Here is a 22,933-nt window from a genome sequence, read left to right as displayed (position 1 = left end):
CAATCCGCTCTTCTCTTGTGCACTTTGCTTTTTCGCTATTTACGGGCGAATGTGTGCGTGCGAAACTTTACTGGTGGTGGCTCTTCTGGAGCTTACTCGGAACGATTTTTCCTCGGTTTTCTTCTGCGGACGGGCGAGCGAGAGTGTGGCAGATTTTCATGGAAATGAATCGCTCGCTTGAAGGAATTTTCGCCTTGACGCAGGAAGAACGAGTTCTGGAACCGCGTCACCGTTGGGTGCGGGGTTTGAGGTAGCGGAAAGGACAAACCAAAGGCAACTTGGGAGTTTACGAAAATAGCATTCTGACACTATTCCGGGCTTTTGTCCGTACCCGCTGGATCGATGCTCACGAATACTCTACCTTCCTCGGGTAGCAAAAACTGACGTTCATTCACAGAAAATTTTCAGTATTCCATTTTTGCAAAAGGAAAAATCTCAATCGAACGTGGATGTGTGTTTTATTAGAAAATTGATTTCCCAGCAGCGGCGTGAGAGAATTTTCACAGTTCAGCTGCGACAGCCGAACGGAAGCCGAAACCTGGCACGAATGCGGCGGGCGAATGACGAGCATTGACGACCGACGGTTCGTGTGTTATCGCTCTTCTACTGTGTGAGCGAGCGAAAGAGAGCACATGCAGAGAGCCAACATATTTCGCTCGGATAGGGCATCCAGTTTGGTGCGATTCATCGGTGGCACCTACGGCAGCGAAGTAGGCGAAATAATTATGCTGGAGAGAATGGGAGAAAGAGAGTTTTGACACTCTCACACGAAATCGGCTCAGCGGCGAAAGGTCTCCTTTCGCTGTTTATTTTCATTGGCTTCGGGTTGTAGTTAGTTTGCATCGTACGCTTCCCGAGTGTGGAAGGCAAAAATTTCGATTGCTCTGTGACCGTCGTGTGAGGCTCATGTGCGTTCTGTGTGTCGTTTATCGGTTTTTGGTCGCCCAAGAAAAAGGACCGTGCAGTGAAAAAAGGAACATAACACTAGCCAACATATAGAAGCCTCTTCTCGTTTTAGCTCGCGGGTCGCGTTCGCGTGTGTGCAAAGTGTGTGCATTCATATCCCTCTCGGTAGTGTGTCGTTGTCACAGCCTACTTGTGTTCAAGTTATTTTTTTTTTCTTTCTGCATACTTGGAAGTTTTCTGTCTGATAGTCTCATTCATAAAGTGCAAAGAACTAACAAGAAAAGAATCAGAAGGCAAAGGAACATACCAGCACTCACAGAGTGGAGGCAGCAGAAGCAGCAGCAGCAGTGTGTGAGTTATAAAACATCCCGAAAATCAATGAAAATTCGTGCTCATCGGGTGGCTCTCACGCGTGCGGTGGGCGGCTGATTGTGACAGAAACGGAGAGCCTTGTGCAAGATGAATCCCAGTGCGCTATCATAATTTAGTGTCAACTGCTGCAGGTGTTGTACTTTTTTTGTTTGGTGTACCCGAAACTGACAAAAAAAGCTAACTAGAAGTCCTGTGCGGTAGAAGAAGAAGAAGAACGAAGGCAAACCTGCTCGATAATGCGGGGGACCTTCCCGAAGTGAACCGAGCGGGGTAGGAAAATATGAGCTCTCGGATGAGGAAAAACTTGTGAGATTTTTTTTTGACACCCAGTTGACGGTGGGAAAAAAAATATTGGTTGAACCCAATCGAATTGTGCCGAAAATAGTGTGTGTTATCAAGTTCCGGGTGCTGTTGGGGCACGCAGTGCCTAAGAGTGTAGCGTTTTGGGGACGGATTCTGTGCTGGGGTGTAGTAAAACGTGAAAGAAAGAAAGGAGAGAGAGAAAAAACATCATAAAGTGTTACCTAAAGGAAGGAGAATAACTGGAACGGGTGTAGCAGAAGTAGCCGACTCGGGGCATCATCGTAGTTGTGGCTGTGTGTGGGGATGCCTCTTCTAGTGGCGATTAATGTGCAAGCGTGATCAGAAAGTGAGTGTTTTTTCAATTATCTATTACGATTGCTTACAACTAACAACTAAAATGGGCCGGTTGATGGACGTAACAGTATTGTGGTGCTGAAAACTTTATGATTGAAGGGTCACTGAACGTTAAATCGCAGAAGTTTTGATTTGGCTGCACAATTTATTGAATGGAAGATTTTTTAATGGTTTTGTGGTACCGGAGAGGAGTGAATTGTTTGTTTACTTACAATCCGTGAATGGATTGTAAAAATCTTTTTGCAAGACGAGATTAAAAATGTTTACTGATTTTTTTCCAAAGACTGAAGCTTCGAAGATTAGCAGTTAGTGGTTTTTATATCAGTCTTTTAATAGGGCTCAATAGTTACATCTGTACCATTTAAATGTTTTGGGAAATAAGCGTCTTTGAAGAGGATATTTAAGTCTGTTTCATCAAAAAAAAATTATGCAAAATACAAGTAATTTTTAACGAGCTTTGAGCTCAAAACTGTCGCAACTAATTGTGGAAACTGTCAAAAATAGCAAGCTGACAGTTGCTGCAACTAAAGTGTTGAGTGCAGAAATTTTTTTGACTGTACATAAGTGAAATGTGATTCTTGGTTAGCTCAAAGTGTAGATCAGTGTCCAGGAAGAAACCACTTCAAACTGACACTAGATACGTAATGGTTTTAATTTCTTCTAGATCTTTTGGCATCGTCCAACAGATAGCAATTAGTAGTCCCTAAAAAACAATTAAATCCATAATTGCGACACCCAAACAAAAGCCTACTTATCTCATTGTGTCACAAATTTACCCGTCATGGCCTTCTGTTTTTTGTGAATTAAAATTGTTACTCACGAAAAAAATCAAGATATCCCACCAAAGTATGAATTATGCAGATTAAACGTTCTCTCGCGCAGAATGACAATTTCCAGCGAATCTCAGCGAATGATTGTCGGAATTAATTATTAACTAGGCGCCACATCCCATCGGTTGACTATCCGAGTTCGTTCCGGAATCCCTTTTCTCGAATTGTAGCCAGCGAGCGAACTAACTGTCCAGCAGCTGGAAAATCTCATTTTATTTTCCACTTTTCCATCTATATTTTGCTCCCGTTCTGGACCGAGGGGGACGACCGTTAGCCGGGGTTCTGGGCTGGGAGCCAAAGGGGAAGTTTTGTTGAGATTCAAGCAAACAAATTGGAAAAGCCCGCATTCAGCGAAACTGGTTGTAAATAAATGGGAGGAAAATTCGAAACTATTCTGCTGCAAGCTGACCCCCTATCCCGTCGTTGGAAGCCGCCACCACTACCACCGGAGAAGCAGGGTTGGAACTTTTCTCATCCGTCGAACGGCTGAGGCTCGGTTGCTCGGGTTGGGGGTCGGCGAGGAAAAGTTAAAAACAAGAAAATTCTTTCCTAAAGAGTTAAAGTTTTCTGCGGGAGCGGAGGAAACACCACGAAGAAATATGTGGTTAGCCTCAGGAAGCTCTTGAATGGGAAGCAGCCGGGAGTATATTTTCTTCCTAGCAGACCGGAAATTGATGGTGGACGACAGTCGGAGTTGGGTGAGGTGGAGCAAAAAAAAAAAGTTTGATGATGACGCCCGATGCTTTGCGAAGGATATCGACAAAGTGCTTGCTGGGAAGTTTTTTTTTCTTTTTTTTTTCGCCTGCCTTGATCACAGTAGTCTGGTCTTTAAACGAGTTCCCGGCTACGTGTCAATCACTGGCAAAAAAGGGTACACGCTACTACGATTGGATCCTGGCTCGGCCAGTGCACACTCACTCACACATGACATGCTACGATTTCAATCAAAGTTTGCGGTGAAGTTTTTTGCTGGTTCCGTGATACAGCGGGATGGAAGGAAAAGAAGGGGAAAGGCCAGGAAACAGGACAATGGTACGAAGTATTAACGAGAAAGATAAATAAACATTGACATCGTCATCAATATTGGATGAAAACATCATGTTTGTAAGCAGTCTGGTGGAAAAGGATGGGAAAATAAATATTAAAAGCTGAGTGAGAATACTAATAAATAATCGGGGTACGTTGCCGTGTAAGTTAAATAGAGGGGAGCAATGGGAACGGATGACAGCCGAGCAAATACGATAATTTGCTTGTATGGGATCAATTTAGAAGTGACAATAGGGTCCGTACACACAAATGAAGCTAAAGAAGAAGTTTAATACAACGACTCAATTTATCAACGACTCAATTTATCACTTACCAAATTAGCATGAAAACTATCTAATCAGTTGGTATTTTAATGTTATCAAAAAGCGGAACACATGAATATTCATCAACATAAATTTGTTCGCTTGTTCCTCCCGATTCTATTCTTCTCGAGTTTAAATAAACACATTTCTCCTTGCGGTAAGCGCTCATCCCACGACTTCAGCCGGGGAGTATATTGCATCCGAAAAAGGACGCATGAAGCACCGACCGCACAATGCAATAATTTTCCCTGAGCACATACTCCCGACCAGTTTTCTGGGGGCTACTGCATTCCAACCGTATGCCCGCACTTGATCTCAATTCTTTTTATTTGCTCTTTCGTAGTCACCAACCAACTGACCGCCTGCCTGTCCCATAAAAGCCAACACGAGAACCACCGCAGGCAGGCAGGCAGGCAGCAGAATCAGCAGCAGCACCAGCACCGCGAGTATTAAGAGTGTGTATCTCCATTAAAACAGCACACACACACGCCGAACGCGAAAAAGCAAAACAATAAATCGATAAATAAACCCCGACGCCGAAAAACTGGGCCAAGTCGAATGCCAAAACCAGGCGAAGCCTACTGCGATTCCCGTCGTCGCGATACCGCTGGCGACATCTGTTCGTGAGAAAGTCGCGTTTCCGCAGCAGCATCCTCCGTGCACAGTGGTACAAACGTACACACAGCAGCAGTCCTGTTCTGTGTCCTTTCTTTCGCCCGGTCGTTTAACCATTTCTCCTTCTCTCATTATTTTCTCTCCCTCTCTCTCACTATGTCTTTCTCTTCGCGAAAAAAAAAAGATTTCGCCACTTCGCCCACTGATGATGTTACACACGGAAAGGATCGATTGACACTCATTCACTCACTGACTCACTAACACTAGAGACAAAGACAGAGTGAGTGAGTGAGAAATAGAGAGCGAGGAAGGCAGGACAGAAGAGTCGGGACCTTTCCGTTCCGCTAGTCCGATGCCTGCCAGAAAGGACACGCTTTCGGCGAAGGCGAAAGATTTTCAATTTTTTTTTTCGGGTTTTCTGCCTGCCACTGTGCTGTGCGAGCTATTTTTAGCAGTGGGAAACGATTCTGGTTGATTCATATTTATTATTTAGAAAGAACACGGATAAAAACTGTCAGCTGAATGTTTCGAGATTTCTTTTTATTTCGCTGGCGTTTGAGAGGGAAAAGAAATCTATAATTAACCTCGTTCGGGGGGTTCGGAAAAAGGATTTCATTATTTTTTTTTTTTTTTTGGGAAGCCTTTCCAACCGCAGTCTGTTTCTCGATTTCTCCCATTCCGGACTCGGTCGTGTTGGAAATTGATTGAAAATCGATAAGGATTAGAGTTATATTTTCTTGTTCACACCCGCGGCACTTTCCTCACCTAGTTTAGCTTCAGCGTGATTTGCAACGTTGTCGTCCCCATGGTTTTCATCCTTGCCTACTTCGATGGATAGCAGTCAACGTCCCCTCGTTTGATATTCATTTCTCGAAGATAAAAATTAATTGAAAATCATGTGAAGGTCAATTTCTCGTTCGCTGATGATTCATGAGATCGAAAGGAAATTGAAAATGAATATTCCTTTTTTTTTAGTATCGATTTTTTCGTACAGTACGCTTCGGTCCTTTACAGTGAAGACGTCACTGACGTAGGACGAGCAGGCAAAACCGGGGCCAGCAATTGACAGAGATAATAAATACTTCTCAGGGGACCAGGGACCGATCCGATCCGAAGACGGATAGAGGTTGATGGACGAAAAACGTTGTAAAAGTTGATAAGATTTAGACTGGGTAATGCGACCGTCGTCGCCACCCGTCGGGTACCTGAGCTCAGCCGTGGCGCTTTAGGGATCACATTCCAGGCTTAGAGGCTCTGAGTCACCGTCGTAGGGCTATAAGGCTGTGACGGCTCCTAGACGAGACGACATTCTGGGAAGTGGTTTGGAAGGGTTTGTTCTAGAAGTAAAATAAACAAGTTTGGGTTTGTTTTTGTTGCTTTTCTCTTGCGGAGGATAATGTATTGGTAGAGACGAATGGCATTCTAAACACACGTTTGGCAGATGATTTAAGTAACGCTTTCCAGTGGTACTGTCATAAACAAATACAATCATATTAGTATTGCAAAATGTAACAAAAATAGATTCAAACTTTAACATTGTGTTTGATTTATCACCGGATTGGCCCGAGATCATGACCGTCAAATATAAATTAATAACAAATTTACAATGGGAATATAAATCAATTTCCTTGCAAAGACTTGCATCTTGTAATTTCATGATTTTTTGTTTTATATTCGTCACTTGCCGTAATGAAAGCCTTCATACAAATTTGAAGCAAAATAAACCACTCACGCATCGCGCGACTATTCGAACCAGTCTTGTTCGCGCGGTGTTATCGAAGCAGGCGCTGACCGAGTCGATTGCGTCTCAGTGATGTCAACTTTACAGAAATCTTTACAATTTGACGATTTTCTGCGGTTTAAAACTAATAAATTAAACTACCCAAAATAGAGTGTTGTGGTTTGCTTATAATGCACGTTTTATTTAAAGGGTCATTCGTCTGTAGGAAATATGAGCTCTTTAAAAATCCATTTAATTTTTTTTTTCACTCGCATTCACGATTGGCGTCAGGAACAAAAGGAAAGATTCCACTTAGTCGAGCTTTTCCATTAAATGGGGTATTGTTTTGTTTGCTTGTAGGGTTACTAAAAATTTAGTTGAATAAACATAAATTATAGTATACTTAATTCAAGATTGAATTTTGAATTATTGTTTTTGCCGTGGTTAAATGAAAAGTACCTTCAATGCGGATTACCTAAATTCAACATATTTTATCAAAATAACTTAAATCTGAATTGTCTAAGCACATCTTCGCATTTTTTATCGGCGTACTTTTGATGAATATTATCAACAATAATAGACGGCCATAGGCGACTCCAGTCGGCTTACAAAAGGGGAAGGGGGCACACCTTCTTCACAAAACAGTGTTAAATTTTGGAAACAATCGTGTCATTTCCCGTGCAAAATCAAACATCATAATTGCAGAAAAACAGTTGAATGAATGAATGAATTATCAGAAAAAAATGATTTGGCAAAGGAACTGTACCTGTGGCAAGAAAATCAACATCAGCTGCCCCATGATGGTCCATTTACGTTATGGGCAGAACTAGCCAGCGGCCTTAACAGCAAACTGAAGTCAAAAAATTGTCCACAGTTCCGTCCTGTATTGGACGATAATGAAGCGGAAGCTGAAGATGATGGTCGGATGAAGAATTAGCTTGGAGGGTGGGCGTAGCGTAGTTGATAAATCGATTGCCTTGTACGCAGCACATCTGGGTTCGAGTCCCGACCCCGCACATAGGGTTAGACATTTTTCATAAGAGATTTTTCTAACCCGAAGAGGCAAGTGACCTTAAGGTTAAAACCTCTATAATCGAAATTAAAAAAAGAAAAAAAAATATTTGAGATTGTGATATCGGAAACATTCTCAGATGAAAATTTGTGTTATACCTACTCTTAATTTTGCACTGAATTAGAAATGAATAAAAATAGAGAATTTCAGAAACTTTATGAATTAAATTTACTGGCTTTAAGCAAAAGTCTGAGTTTAACCATGAAGCTATAGCATAATGTTAGAGAGTTGTTTTAATATGCAAATGTCCCTGTGTTCTATTCCTATGCACAATTTTTTCCTATGTTCTATCTGCTTGGACTCAATTAATTTCCTTTACGGAAAAACAGTCAAATGTACATGAAATTTTATCTAGATATTTGTCACAACACGAGTACTATAACTGGTAGTTTTGCGCTTCATCGATTATACCGAATCATGTATCTTAAAATCACTCAACCTTTAAAAACAGTAATCCAGTTTGTTCTAACTCGGCCAGATTAGAACGGCCGTGCAAAGCTACAGCTTTAAGATTTTTGTTTTCTTGTACATTGTGCGAAAACAATAATCAAACTAAACCGTAGCGGTTGATGTTAAGTATTGACGTACCCATTCGTCTATTCGTGGGCACAAGAACAGTGAGAAAGATGTCGCACTTATCACGCGAAGTGATATGATATTCCAAAGAACTTCCAGATGTTCTTAATGGTGTTCGAGTCATGGGAAAGCAACAATCCATACTAACAAGTACCAGATCTGACAAATTTAAAATATAAGTCCAAGCTACGTACACCAGATCACGAGTCAATACTTCAGGTAGACGGCATATCCAGAAAGCCGTGTACATGTGCTTCTAAAAATCATCTAGTGCTATCAAAATCGGCACACATTTCTTGTTTTAAAAAATCTTTTTGGATAACAGAATTGATAAAATTGGTTATACTTATCAAATTCTGCTTTAAAAATTGTCCTTGCGTTTAAAACAAAATGGGAGACTTATTACTACTGCAAATAACAAATACAAGTACTAGTTACACAAAAAACTTGCTGGCAACCTTAGAGCGGCGTTTAGTAAGCAGTTTCGATAAATGTCTCAATATTTCAATATAACTACGATTTATCAAAAAAATCCATTTTCACCGTTAACTTATACTATTCCTGGCAGCACTGCTTTATAGGAATCCAATCACACTCATAGCAATACCTTCAGTTCTACGTATAATATAACTGTTCAATTGAAAGGTGGAAGTCACAGTTATTACTTTTACTTGTTTTTTGTGAGTAATTCTTGCCTGAATCTAAAGTTATGGCTGTGTAAAAACGTTGTTGTTTATAAACAACATGGGTAGGAAGGGATTAAATATTTGTTTTAATCAAGAAGAATTCCATAGTGAAATAGAACGGTCAAAACCATATTTTTTTCTACAGTGTGCACTTTATTTGATTCCGCTGATTGGCACGCTTTTTGATTCAATTACTTTTTAGTGGCACTACTTTCTTTGAACTCGAAGCTGGTGGATAGTAGAAACTCTTTGTTCCACAGTAAATCAACAATGCATGCTCGGTTTGCTAGATTGGATTTTCTCTTCTACCACATCACGAACATAATTCACTGTACAGCAACCTTTTGCTAAAGTACGGTTTTCCTAATTCTTTTCCAGGCTTCTTCCACTCGCCATTTGAAGCGATTCGTACGGATCGTGCGTAAAATTATGCACTAAATCGGTGTTCGTTCTTTTGTAGAGAAATATCAGCAAATCGAAACCAGCGTCACGCCACAAACTAATTATGTCGGTACATAGCGAATTCCAAAACAAGCGAATTTTAAACAAGATCGTTGTGATAATTTTCGTTTCATTTTACCACATTGCTGGTCGGTATTTTGAAATGGGCACTTATATTGAAAGGTTTGATCTGGATAAAACTGTGCGGTAAGGTTAGTTTCCAGTTTGTAAGTTCGAGTTTTCAACTACACTCTACAAAGCAATGTATAGAGAGTCTCACAGTACACACAGCTGAACAAATAGTTGTCTCTCCGCTCAATTTATCACAATTCCTCAAGGGCAAATCAGTCATTACATTGACCGTACGTGAGTTCGCTATCCTTTCAAATTTTCGCTCGTCACAATGTGTCTGAATTCCCTGTGTACAAATACTTCTGATTATCTAGCGTAGATTGAGAAATCGGAGACGAATAACAACTTTAATGTAGTGTTTACTTATATGTCCTGTTGGTGGGCAATATTGAGCTGGAAACCGGCATTACTGTACCCAAAATGGGTCGGTATCCCCCGGATTTTCGATTCCGGTACTACCGGGATCACAATACTAATAGAAATAATACTTACTAAAAATTCGAAATTGCATTTGTTAGCAAATTTTATGAATTTGCTTTCACTTGATTAAAGAAAGTGGTATAAAGAAAGAAATAAACTGATCACCTTGTTGATCATTTCTAAAATATTTGGCATAGGTAGTAGGCAAATGCAAACATCTTTTTACCAAAACAGCTTCTGGCCATCCTCGACCCACCCTAGTTCAGACGGCTAAATATTCAGTTGTATGAAACTTGTGGTTATACCTTTGATAGTGATCAAAACACATCTTGCAATGGCGAATTGGCAAATAATGTGGTTTGATTAATGATTTAATGATCTTCTCATGGTTTGAAAAATGATTAAAATTTAAAAATACCGATTAATTACAATTGACATTTAACACATAGGATTTTATCTGAATCCGTCTAGCAATGCTTATCGGAACAAATGTAGTGTAATTTAAGAAACTTGTATGAAGTTCAAAATAACAAACAAAATGAGAAACTTTATTATTATTTATTTTTAAGGGAAATTTTTATTTTCCATTTTTATGCAACAGTTACTCCACGAAGGAGAAACAAATGGATTGAAGGCAACACCTGAGTTAGATAAAGTTGAATTTGACACTTCAAACTTTTTTTTCATCAGTAACGTCCACAAACTTGGGGCCAGTTAAACACTTAAAGGTAACAAATCCCGAGTGATGTCTCGGGAAGAAGCATACACAGAAGTTCTAGTTTGTTAGAAAAGTGAGAAAGTGAGAACGAACTCTTGGATTTTTGGCTTGGAATTTAGTTTCTTTCAAAGCTAGGTGTTGTGCCCCGATGCACAATTTAGTCCAAACCAACCGTTTCCTTTTATGGAGTAAACGTTTTGATAATTAGCATCTCATATAACTTTTTTGTAGGTTAATCTGTTTAATTGTAACATCATCCTTTTTAGCGACTGTACATTTTTAGTTTAATTTGAAAATAAAAAGAACAGGTGATCCTTTTAACCAGGTGATATTAACTGGCCAAATTTCCCTTTATATATTCTATTTATACTCCTCATTTCTTCGATACGTTCCATTAATAGGTTAAATATTTTATTTTAGATGCTCAGTTCAGATATTGACAATTTTCACCTATTTTTGAGATAGTACAATTTGACAATTACAATTATTGATTTATTTGCTAACTTTCGAATAGGTTATTACATTTCCTTATAAATATTAGCTTCATTCAAGAATGGAAGTATCCTAAAGTTTTTGTACTACACCCTCTCCTGGACTTTGAAAGTTTACTGGATGTTCGACTATCAAATTATGGAATTCTCTGCATTCTTTTAATATGCGAGGATATATTTACGTGTCACAAATCACACTCCGGTGGATCCTGTTGCTTAAAAATATTGTTTGAGAACATACATTTATTGTCCATTATTGAAGCTAATGTCAATCCAGAGCTAGCTTATTCCGGTTTTAAGTTAGTGTCGGATTCAGATGAGACAAAGTCGAAGCACAAATTTCATAAGTAAATTTAAAAATATGCTCGTATGTCAGATTGGTTGGATCAATTTAAAATCTTATTAGCACCGCTGACTTCTTCCGAGATTTTTTGTTAGAAATTTCCCAAGCTTTTGCGGGTTCTCTAAATTTCCTCAATCATCACGATATTCCACTGCGATTCGTAAGGTGTCAGAATATCATTTTTTTTATCGACAGAGCCACTTCATTTATGATTTTTTGGAGTAATCTGAAATATTGTTCAGGGACCGTTCTTGTTAGGATATCAACAAAATTGGTTTCTAGGTGAACGGTTTCTCTAACAGCAGTGAAAGAAATAATTTTTCGCATTTAGGCACCGTAGAATTATATCTGAGCTCAAATTAACGTTTCCGTTTATCCGGATGGATATGATATTAGATGCAATTTCCCAATCTGGATCTGCAAAGTCTTAGAAGAGCCTTTCTGAGTTTGATGGAATCTTGTGCTTAGGGGCCCCGCGATGAGAAAGGGTGCATAAAATAATACAAGCTGTCTACACTGCTGGCGCGATTAAAAATCTCAACCGGTGTCGCGTTTCATGGTAAAGAAGGACAAGTCTGTCAAATGCCATGAGAAATGTTGGTAGCCTTGAACGATTCGTAGTAACTCTTCCGAAACTGGACTCCTGCCAGCAGAAGACAAAAGATTAGTCCGAATGATTTTAAACCTGTTTGTAATGATTTCTAATTTTCGATCTGTATGTTTCTCATCCTTGGCTTGGAATGTAAAAATTCCACCAGGTGGAATAAACTGGGAAACTTTTTCTAACTATTTTATTTTCTTAGTTTTTCGAAATGCTCCATAAATAGAAAAGTTGTTTTATTTTAGATGCTTAGCTCAGATATTGGCAATTTTCACCAATTTTCGAGAGTATACAATTCAACCATTGCAATTATTAATTTTTTGCTAACTTAAGAATAGGTTATAAAATATTTGCTTTATTCAGGAACGTTTTTATACTACACCATCTCCTAGACTTTGAAAGTTTATTCGGCGTTCGACTACCAAATTATGTCATGCATTCTTTTAATACACGGGGATACATGAAGTGACACAAATCACAGTCCAGTGGATCCTATCGCTTAAAAATATTGTTTATTGATGTTTGTTTTTGAAGCTAACGTCAATCCGGAGTTAGCCTATTCCGGCTCTAAGTTAGTGTCGGATTCTGATGAGACAAAATCGAATCACAAAATCCACAAAAAAAATTGAAAATATACTCGTGAGTCGGATTGGTCGGATCAATTTAAAATCTGGTTAACACACACAGACTTCTTCTGAGATTTTCTGTTGGAAATTTCTCGAGCTTTTGCGGTATATTTGCGTTTACATAATTATCATTATATTCGACTGTTACTCGCAAGATGTATAGCATTAGCTACCTTATTTATAGTTTTTTGAACAGAAATGAGAAATTTTCTGATCGGGGCAATAAGAGGCTTTTGTAAAGTCTAAAAAGAGCCTTAATGAGTTTGGCGGAATCTTGAGTCTTGTGCTTTTGATTTGAATCATCGAATATAGCCGTTCCAAGTCGTACCAACAGATTTATGGTCTCCTACTACAATTGTTTGTCCATTGAGCTCTAATAAAGGGTTTCTCAGATATTTTCCCAAACGATAAATGTGCATAAGCTTTGTTTTTATCGAGGAAAGCCAATTCCTGTAATAATACCAGGGATGTAATGCACCTCAGAGCAAATAAAGAGAAGAATAAAAAACGCTCTTTGCACTTTTCATATGAACCACCGCTCTTTTCTTTTACAATAAACCTCTTCACTCCGATGTGTGTTGCTCCCTCCCGTACGTGCATTCTACTCCATGACTGTGCACCTCAAAGAGTAGAAATAAAGAGGTTCTTTAGTGTGAATCTTGGTCCCACGCGCACGGAAGCAGAGAAGGCAACCAAAAAACATTTTAAAAACGTTCTTACGATCAAACTTTATCTGAATTGTAGTTTGATTCGCCTTCCTACTTGCTTGCCAGTGAGGGGAGGCTCTTCAAAGTGACTCTTTGAACGAAATTGTGCAGCTCTTGGTGCACAGATCTTTCTCTTTTTCGTTTTCTGCTCTATTTTTCATCGGTGTATTTCGCTCTTTGTGGCACATTGTGTTTCACATTGTGTGAGCAAATAACAAGACTGAAGGGTACTATTGTCCCCCATCTTGTAAATAGAATTGTATCTCTAGTTTTAAAACACCTGTGAATTTTCTCATAAATATTTGTTCCCCCTTTTGTGTACCAAAATATATTGTTAGTTTTAAGATAACTGTAAATATTTCCTAAAAAACTATTACTATTGAATTCCTTGTTTTAAAATTTTGTATAAAAAAATCTTTTGCCCCCTCTCTTGTATATAGAATCTTATTTCTAGTCTTAAGATAGCTGTAAAATTTTTCTCTTTAAAAAAAAATATTTCAACATTGTAACCTCCTAGTTTTAAAATATCCAAAATGTAAAAACAAAAGAATTTGGCACCGCCAAGCTAACGCATTTGTGCCTATCAAATAAACGAAATGAATAAAAAAAGACTGAAGGGTACACAAAAGAATCAGATCAGTTGAGAAATCTTGCATTTGAATTGCGCTTTCCTCTGCGGAATTGTATAAAATCATCAGTAAAGTATAGTTCTTTTAAACCTTTAATGCATTATTTGCTATGAGAAAGAGACTAAACCATCAAACAACCCTGTTTTCTTGAGAATATTGGTAACGAGAGGTATTTCCTATACTTGCTTTAAAAGATCGCTCCGAGAAAAATTGGCGGATGAATTATGTTATGATACCTTGAACTCCTTAAAAGAAGAGACTCCTATTCAGCTCAAGTTGCATACACCAGGTGTTCATTTTCTTTGAAAACTTGAAAAATTGAGTTCTCGAGAGTTGCAAAGTTGTCCATAGTACTTCTGTGTTTTTTGAATCAGTTATTATCAACCACGTTGTTAGACTAAACCATTTTTCTTGTATTGTACAAAATCTGCTCATTAACCAGATTTGTCCACAATGCAATGGGTCTAGAAGATTCTTATTGAGCTTCTCGATAAACTATTGTAAACGTTGAGTAAGGAATGTAGTTCGTCCATGGGTATGTTTTCTAGTATGTCATAAAATGCTTTTGGCTTTTCTAAGGACGGTATTGGTGAGTTCTCAATTGATTAATTGTAAGTAATAAACTCGGATGGAAAATTTTCCTTGCTAGACACATATGCAAGAGATTCAACCAAAGGTGACTTTTGGAGAGATGATAGCCTAAGATTTGGTTTTACACGATATTTTCTCAACTCGGGTACCTTTTCAGATTGTAATCCATAAAATTCCTGTGTTCCTTCCCAAACTGGAAATTGATACTCTCTGATATCTTAGAACTTCACCACGCACAGGTTTTGAGGGGATACAATCAATGATACAGTAAGCGGGGGCCTAAGGAGAGGTTTCTGGATTTTTACTCCGTAAATGATCGACAGGGTACTCGGGAACCTGCAGCACTGAAATGTTCAGAGCTAATGCATTCTTTATTCATTTTAGATAATGTTGGGTGTTTTGGATTCAGGAACTTATCGATTTTTAGACTCTTTGAATACCACAGCTTTGTTCGGTGACGAAAATAGAAGCGTGCGACAAACGAAATATTTTTGCTGTACACAAAAATTCAGTAAAATAACGAAACATTCGGTTCAATCACGAAAAGTAGTTTTATTTTCTACGATAAGTTCCGTGCAATGTACACTAATTATTTAATATTACGAAAAAAATTCATTTTTCAAGTCGCCATGTTTTTAGTTCGCCGAATAACCTATTTACAATGGACGAAAATACTCGGATCCGCCAAAGAACCTATTCGTAGCAGATTTACGAATAAATTCGTTGAGCGATATGAATTTTTGTGCATAATCATTTTTGGAATTCTTCGGAAAAAATTGTTCATATTATGATAGATGCTCGTTAATATTAAAAAAGACGTATATTTTATCAAACAATTCGTTTGATTAATGAAACCGATTTGTAATAAACCTACGACAGTTGTTTCGTGGTTTTAAGCATAAGCATCAGCACAACAGATCGCCCGTGGTTGCTACTCCATTATTGACCAGAACAATTTTAGATTGTAAAATGTTCTTTGGAACAACATGCTTGAGAATAATATGATGAGCTCCATTGTACAGTCAGTATGGATCCCTGCATCAATATCGACACCGGCTACGTCCGAATGCAGATCTTCTAGGGAAGACAGGAATGTTAGTTCCCTACGACAGTTGTTTCGTGGTTGTTGCGTAAAACTCGTAATAAAAATAAAAACGTTTCCATAGAACTACGAACGATTCATCATATGTACGAAAAATTTGTATATTTTACGAAAGTTTTTGGATGAAAACTGTTCGTAGTAGATTTACGAATATATTCTCTCAGTGCGGATTCACTAGCTGAATTGAAAATCCTGCAAGCTTCAAAGTTATCTTGCGAGCTTCAGAAAAGTTCTGCTCATTTCCGCGGTTCCTAAGAACGTTATCAAGACCATACATACTTAAAAACCGAACTTCAGAGAGATCTTCAAAATTTTGGCCAACGTTCGAAAAACCCTACCATATTCAGCGGAACACAGATAACAAATTTCTTGTTTTTTTTTTGAATCAAGAATTTAGCACTTCATAACTTCGTCACTTCAGATCCATGGCACTAGATAAATTTACGATGCGCCAATCTGTTTGTAGAAGCGACGTACTGAAATCGGATCTTGTTTTCCAGCCCCATTAATATTCGTCGAAATTCTGGAAAACCTTACAAACTTCAGAGAACTGCTTCGAAATTTAGGAGAAATTTTCCTGTGTCACCATTCAGCTCCAATTTTTTCACTAGGATTAACATTTGAGGTTGGAATCAATTGTACATGAAGACGTATTGAAGTAGGATAACGTCGTTTTGCTCTAGAGTATCATGTTTCATAGCATTTGGACGCTTTTGTGAAATTCTTCATCGGCAAGTAATCAAAAGTAAAGGAATTTCTAATTCCGGATTCGTACTAGTATTTCGTTTCATTTGTATTTTCGATCTAAGGAGTACTTCGAATATAAATGGCCTTCTCATTATTAAACTAATGGAAATAATTAATTCAACATCCGAATGAAAAGTGTTCAACTGTCAGGACCAGTATCACAAAGATAGTGTATGTGATATGCTCAACAAGTGGTACTACATTTTTTCGCGATTATGTTAGGCACATAGCCAGCTTTAGGGGGCTAAAGCTAAAAAATTTCAGATTTTTTTAGAAAAAAATATTAATGAGGGCGGCTATTAACAAATACGTCTCTCGTGAATACTCTAGAAGCTTAAACAAATCGACGAGAATGTTGACGAAGAAATTTTATAGAAGACTAAGCAGATTTCAAAAATCAGCAATTTCTCGGTAGTGATTATAACACGGAAAAATATTATAAAAACGGAATTTACTGAAACATTTCAATCAGATGAATCACTTATTGTCAATCAATGACCACTCTCTATGATCACCAATTCATGTTCATAGAAGTTAACACACGATACTATGAAACTACAGAGAGACATCAATCAACAGGTAATTCTGAAGAACGACTGAAATGATGCGACTGGTTGCATCTTTAAGTTTACACACATATTTAAGGCACTTACCAGAAAATAATCGTAGCAAATAGTGATACATTCCAATTACTGAACGCGCAACGAAACATTGCCTCACATTCTTTTTTAGCGTTCGTTGTAAGGAGAGATGATCAGAAATCAGGAAGAAAATAGAAAAAAAAAAAAGAGTCAATCAATAGTAGTCGTCCCAAAAGCGCCTCTTTCCTTTTTTCTAAGCACTCAATATAAGTGTTTTCAAAATTGCGCCTCGATCCTCTTATTCAAATAAAACGTCATTTTCGAATCCAACATGCGGCTTCAGTGCGTTTGTTAAAAAAAAACTGCCAAAGTAAAAATACTTGAGAAACGCAACATTTCTATGTTGTTAATTCAGTTAATCTTTTCAGGTCCTATAGGTTTTGCAAGATTATTTAAAGCCAAGAGAATAGAAGTTCTAATATTTGCTTCGTGGAAAATTCAATTCTCTGGGAACTTCATTGGATATGGCAATGAGAATTACCGGTGTTCGTTTGGTATTGTCCAACTGTGACGGTGAGTTAGAGAATACTGTCTGCAATATGTTGAACTCGTGAGACCAGTTATTATTTTAAACATAAGGATCTGAAAAAGAACATGTAAATACCCCGTAATATTCTGGTTTAGTAGATATTAATGTTTCTCAAAATAGAGTGAAAGTGTGAATAAGCTAAGAATCCACATAGTTGCATTTAAATTTTTTAAATAATTTTAAATTGATTCGCGCGACGCTGAAGAAGTGTTAAAAGACACTAGGCTCTAAAAGGTGTTGAACTGTTTCACCACATTCACGAATCGCCTGCCAGATCAAAGTTTTTTCGGGTATGTTTTGACATTCTACTCTGGGACGGTAAACATGAAACTTAACGCTTAAATATTGCTATCCAAAGAGTTGTCTGTAGTGTCTTAAGTTTTGTCGTCTATAACGCTGCGAAATGATTTGCTGAGCAACTACGGGTAGAGGAGAAGGTTTTTGCTACAACACTCGCTACTCACAACTATTTGGGATCTTTGACAATTTGCAAAAAATTGTTTATTGACAGTCATCGGATTTCTTAAGCTCAATTCAGATCTTCTAAATATCAGCGGGTATAAAGACCGGATGGGTATGACCCACTTTTTGATGTTCTTGTCAACGTGAGGTCCGAAAATCAGATGTCGTACAAGGGCAGACCATGCTAGGTCCCTTCGTAGAATCGTTTGATCTATTGATCACAGTAGCTCGTAAAATTTTTAGTAAGAGAATCCAAGTCATTCTGCAACTTGTTCTTCAGAGCGTTGATTGTACGAATCTTAGTTGTAAAATTTCCCAGTTGACCGACGAAATCTGGTACTTTGAGGTCGGTCGATTAATTACCACGACTAAATTGGGTTTCGTCGGTGAACAATTTAGTGTACATATAATTCGCGGGATTTAATTTGTGTGAGTCTTATTCCGGATTTTAACTACCAACTAATCAACTGATTTAATTGGTTGAAATAAACCGATTTCAACAGATTTCGTTGATCATATTTAATTAGCTGTCGCACAGGCAAACACCTATGTTAAACTCCCATAAGACTCAATTCAATAATCGACCGATTAGCCCATTAATACCCATGTTGTTTGTGGACAACAACGTTTTTAAACAGCTATAACTTATGTTTGAGCAAGGTTTGCTCACAAAAACAAGTAAGGCTAATAAATGTGACTATTACCTTTCATTTGAGTTTATACAGTTACAAGGATCAGCTCTAGAACTGAAGTTATTGCAAGTACCCTGATTGGAGTCCGATGGAGCAGTGCTGCCAGGAACAGTTTACGTTAACAACGGAAAATGAATTTTTTATATAACTTCGTTACGTTGCAATATTATTGAAAATTGATAAAACTTATCAGTTTAGATTGATTTTGGCTGCGTTTTCCACGCAATTGCATTGTAAATATTCTAGGATAATTGTATTGAGCATTAGAAGGTTAAAATTGAGTAGCTTCTAGCACTGCGAGGAAAGCACCTATCTTCATGAAAAAAGGCTTTTCGTGTTTCTTGACCCCACCGTTTGCAAGGGAAAATAGTTTTGAAACCGTAATAATACGTAAGTAATACGAGGTTTGAGGAGAAGTAAGCAAAAAAAATGTTTTTAGTATGAGGATGCCGTTAAAAAATATTTGACCGCAATAGTATCCAATTGTTTTTAACATATTTAACTGCAATTGTACAGAACAAAATAACTTAACTTTTGCTCTATCTGACCGGGTATATGCAGAACAATTTTGCACGACTACTGCAAATACCAGAAATAAATGATTTTGTGAAAGCAGGTGGTCGTCTGCTGTTCGACCCCTGAGCGGGCTTTTTATTGCATTGATAGCACTGCCCCATTGCATGGCTATGAATGGTGGACGCGTATAAGAGGAACATGAATGAATGAAAATTCTCATTCCGCACTGAGGCTAATAGACTTGTTCGAAATAACTTCTACTGTTTTCAGCACTAGCTACACTATTAGGCATCAATACAATACCTAAAGAACATAATGTTTCAATGCTTTGGACTTAGCTAAAGCTGTGTTCCGAAAAGTACAATTCAAGAAAAATAAAAACAAATGTCATTGCTCCATTCTATCCGTCTGGGTTCTTCCTCGGCCCTGTGTACGTCCATGTTGTCGCCGCTAGAGCAGCTTTGGTTTTCACTATTGGATACTTGATGCTTTTTGTGTTTTCGAGTGACTCTGGTCCTATAGCTATTTTCAATTTTCGTTTATTGCTTTCCTAGGTATGTTAACTGGATGGATTGGAGATGCCGTGGAATATTGTTTACCGGGCCATTTGGCCAGCTGTGGAGTATCACCAGATGGCGAAAGATGTTTGTTAGTTTAGTTAGGGTTAGTGAGCTTTATTTAGTTGGCTTCGCATGGCTTACCGTAATGTGCCGTTTGGTTACAGAACTGACACGTAGACGTTTGCCCAGAGTACGCGCGTAGCGTTCTTTGAATGTAGTTAATGTCTTGAGATGATCTGTCCTCAACGGTCAAGATAAGATGGAATAGGTTGATTCAGTCGCATTCTCACCACTCGAACACCGTTAATAATAGCAGGGGAAAATTTTCTCATAGTGTCGTTTGTGATGGGTTCCACTTCGCCGCATGAATCTATTAATGGAATTTGAGCTAATACGTGGTTCCAAATCGTGTCGGCGAATTTTCATCCTATCGTTGTCCGTATACACGGCAATCTTCGCTTTGGCGATTTCATATAGGACGACGTGTGCATGTTGCTCTTCACTACGAAGCTTTCTGCTTCGGCTAAGCAATTGAATGTTATCAGTATTACATTACGCGTATGATGTAGTATGCCACTTCTGTAAGTACGAACTCCATTTCCACCTTTATCAACTGTTCCACCTCACGCACTGCAGGTTCTCCATAAAATCAATCGCAATTGTATTCTCCCGTAATGGACACTACAAACTTAGTGATTTAATCGCTTCACTCACAGTAGTGGGCAACTGGAATTTGCTGTTTCTATATGTCTGTTACACGTGGCACGTTTTTAAAAAGGAAGGAAAATTTCAAATTGGAAGCGAAATTTTGTTCTCATTTAGAAAACAAACTAATCCGTGACAGGAGCAATGAAAGACATATGTGAAAAGTTCAGGAACGGTTTGTAAAGTTTCGTTCGGAAGATATGAGTCTGAAGGAAAAGTCGGGCAGGGGATGAAAGTCTCTTGATATATTGGGTCGAATTTCGTACGAAGACTGTTCAATTTTTCAATTGAAGAAAGGTTGAATGACAGCTATACAGGGTGTTTGGTTCATGGTTAAGAATCTCTCGGGATGTGATAGACTGCCATATTTGGAGAAAAAAATTGTTCTACACATACCATCAAATCTCAACCGTTACAGAGTTATTGAACTTTTTGTGTAAAAAACTTATTTGTCTTAAAATGCATCTATTTTTAAAAGTATACTTTGTATTTTAAATATTTTAGTTCTATTCGAAAGATGAGAAAATTTCGCATTGAGTGATGCCATTACATGTTTCAGTTAATGAGTTTAAGTAGCTTTTTCAAAGTAATTTATTAAAAATTAAACAATTTTGAACGATTTTTCGTTCATTTCTTAAAAATCCTAATAGTTAACCTCATCATTTTATTAATTCAGATTGTTAGTCTTGATGAGCTGCTTAATTCGTTCTTTGACATGATACACTTACCTTTTCTTAATTTCATGATTTTGGGTTATTCAACTTGGATATGTTTATCTCATTTTCACTAGTACCAGCTCTAATTGAAAAATTATGGCACTTATTGTACTTTTTTTCTTTTTATTCGAAAGCCAGGAAAATTTTACAGTGAAAAATGTATTAATACCTTTCAGTTAAGTGAATTTAGATTCTTTTAAAAGTAAATTAGTTTAAAGTTAGTGCTATTATTAGCATTTTCGTTAATATTCTTTAAAATAGTAAATAATAAACATCACCATTTTTATCATGGAAATAATGCATCTCAGCAAGTTCTACAGTTCTTTCTTTGACTCCATTCAATTATCTCTTTTGGTTTCGACGCAAAATCATTTTTATCACATCGTTTCATATGCAAAAATAACGATTTCGAACCCACTACATTTGTGGCGAGCTCATGCTATGTTAACTATTAAATAGCAGCAAAATGAAAACAGATATAGACAAAGTGTCTAATAAAAAGTTATAGAGAACATTAAGCGGCATCAAATGAACAATAGTAACGATAAATTTTGTTGATTCATAATTAGAATAATTAAAAAACTCTCCAAAAACACAAATTTTGAGTCATTTCGTTAGTATAAAATCATTTAGTACACTTAACTAAAAGATATCTGTACATACACTGATAGGACATTTTCTCAGCTTTCCAATGAAATCTTGTAAATAACGATATAAAGCATATTTTTTAGATTAGAGTCTTTTAAGCACTTGCAAGTCGGTTACAGGAAAAGTACAGTAATGAAAATACAAAGAAATGACAAGAGGTAGAAATATGACGTCCAAGAACAAATTATGAATCGTCCTAAAACCCAACTTTTGGATAATGGATATTGCTATAATCGAACTTCATTATTTCGAGAAAATTAGCAAAAACCTCCTCAAAAACACTAGCTTTTAACTACTTTACAGCTAAAAGGTAATTAAAACTAATTATTTGAAAGATATGAGAACACCATTCAATAGAGAATTTTCTCACCTTTCGAATGGAACTGAAATATTTAAAATACAAAGTATACTTTTAAAGTTAGAGGTATTTTAAGACAAATAAGTTTTTTACACAAAAGTTCAATAACTCTGTAACGGTTGAGATTTGATGGTATGTGTAGAGCTTTTTTTTCTCCAAATATGGCAGTCTATCACCCCCCGAGAGATTCTTAACCATGAACCAAACACCCTGTATAATCAATTCCTATCATTTGAAGACAAGAAAATATTGAAACTTGGAAAATGGGTTTCTCCCTAATTAGGCAAATCAGATCAGCAGACCCGAGTTTCCATTTATAATTCTCTTCTTTCTCGGTAGGAAAGTGAACAATCCCTTTTCAAAATTATTACTTGTGATGAAAAATGAATCTTTTACGATAACTCTTTATTACAGTACCGAAAATTAAAAACAAAATCTTCTTTGTTCAATATTGTACAATTACTTTCTAACGCCCATGGTTAGTTCGACTCATCTTAAGACATATTTATCGACAATGTATAAAATCAGTGCATGGAAAGACAATCTACGAATATGTTTTCAAGTGTGTGAATACAACGCGCGATAAATACTTCCCGAATTGAAGTGATAGAAAAATTATAATAAAGGTAGAACATTTTCCCAGAGTTCCTGCCAACCCAAAAATTGTCACACAGTTATTAATAAAGTCCGTTGAATAAGCAAACTGTTCTTTTTAGCGCGCAATCCAGAAATTATCTAAAAACTCACGTTTAGGTACTTTTGCTCTCCCCTAAGA

General features: G+C 37.4%; 1 protein-coding gene across 8 annotated transcripts in view; it reads left to right on the top strand.

Annotated features, from left to right (window-relative positions):
* The first annotated feature begins 830 nt into the window (after positions 1–830).
* The window catches only part of LOC131688976 (teneurin-m), a 573,241-nt gene continuing 551,138 nt past the window's right edge, over positions 831–22,933 (top strand). For all 8 annotated transcript variants that reach the window (XM_058973677.1, XM_058973678.1, XM_058973676.1 and 5 more), the window contains exon 1: positions 831–1,927. The gene's annotated coding sequence lies outside the window, so the exon portion shown is untranslated. The remainder of the gene's footprint in view (positions 1,928–22,933) is intronic.

The sequence above is a fragment of the Topomyia yanbarensis genome, chromosome 3 (assembly GCF_030247195.1).
Source record: "Topomyia yanbarensis strain Yona2022 chromosome 3, ASM3024719v1, whole genome shotgun sequence".
NCBI lineage: Eukaryota > Metazoa > Arthropoda > Insecta > Diptera > Culicidae > Topomyia > Topomyia yanbarensis.
Note: the sequence above shows the minus strand (reverse complement) of the source record. Positions and strands in the feature narration are given on the sequence as shown.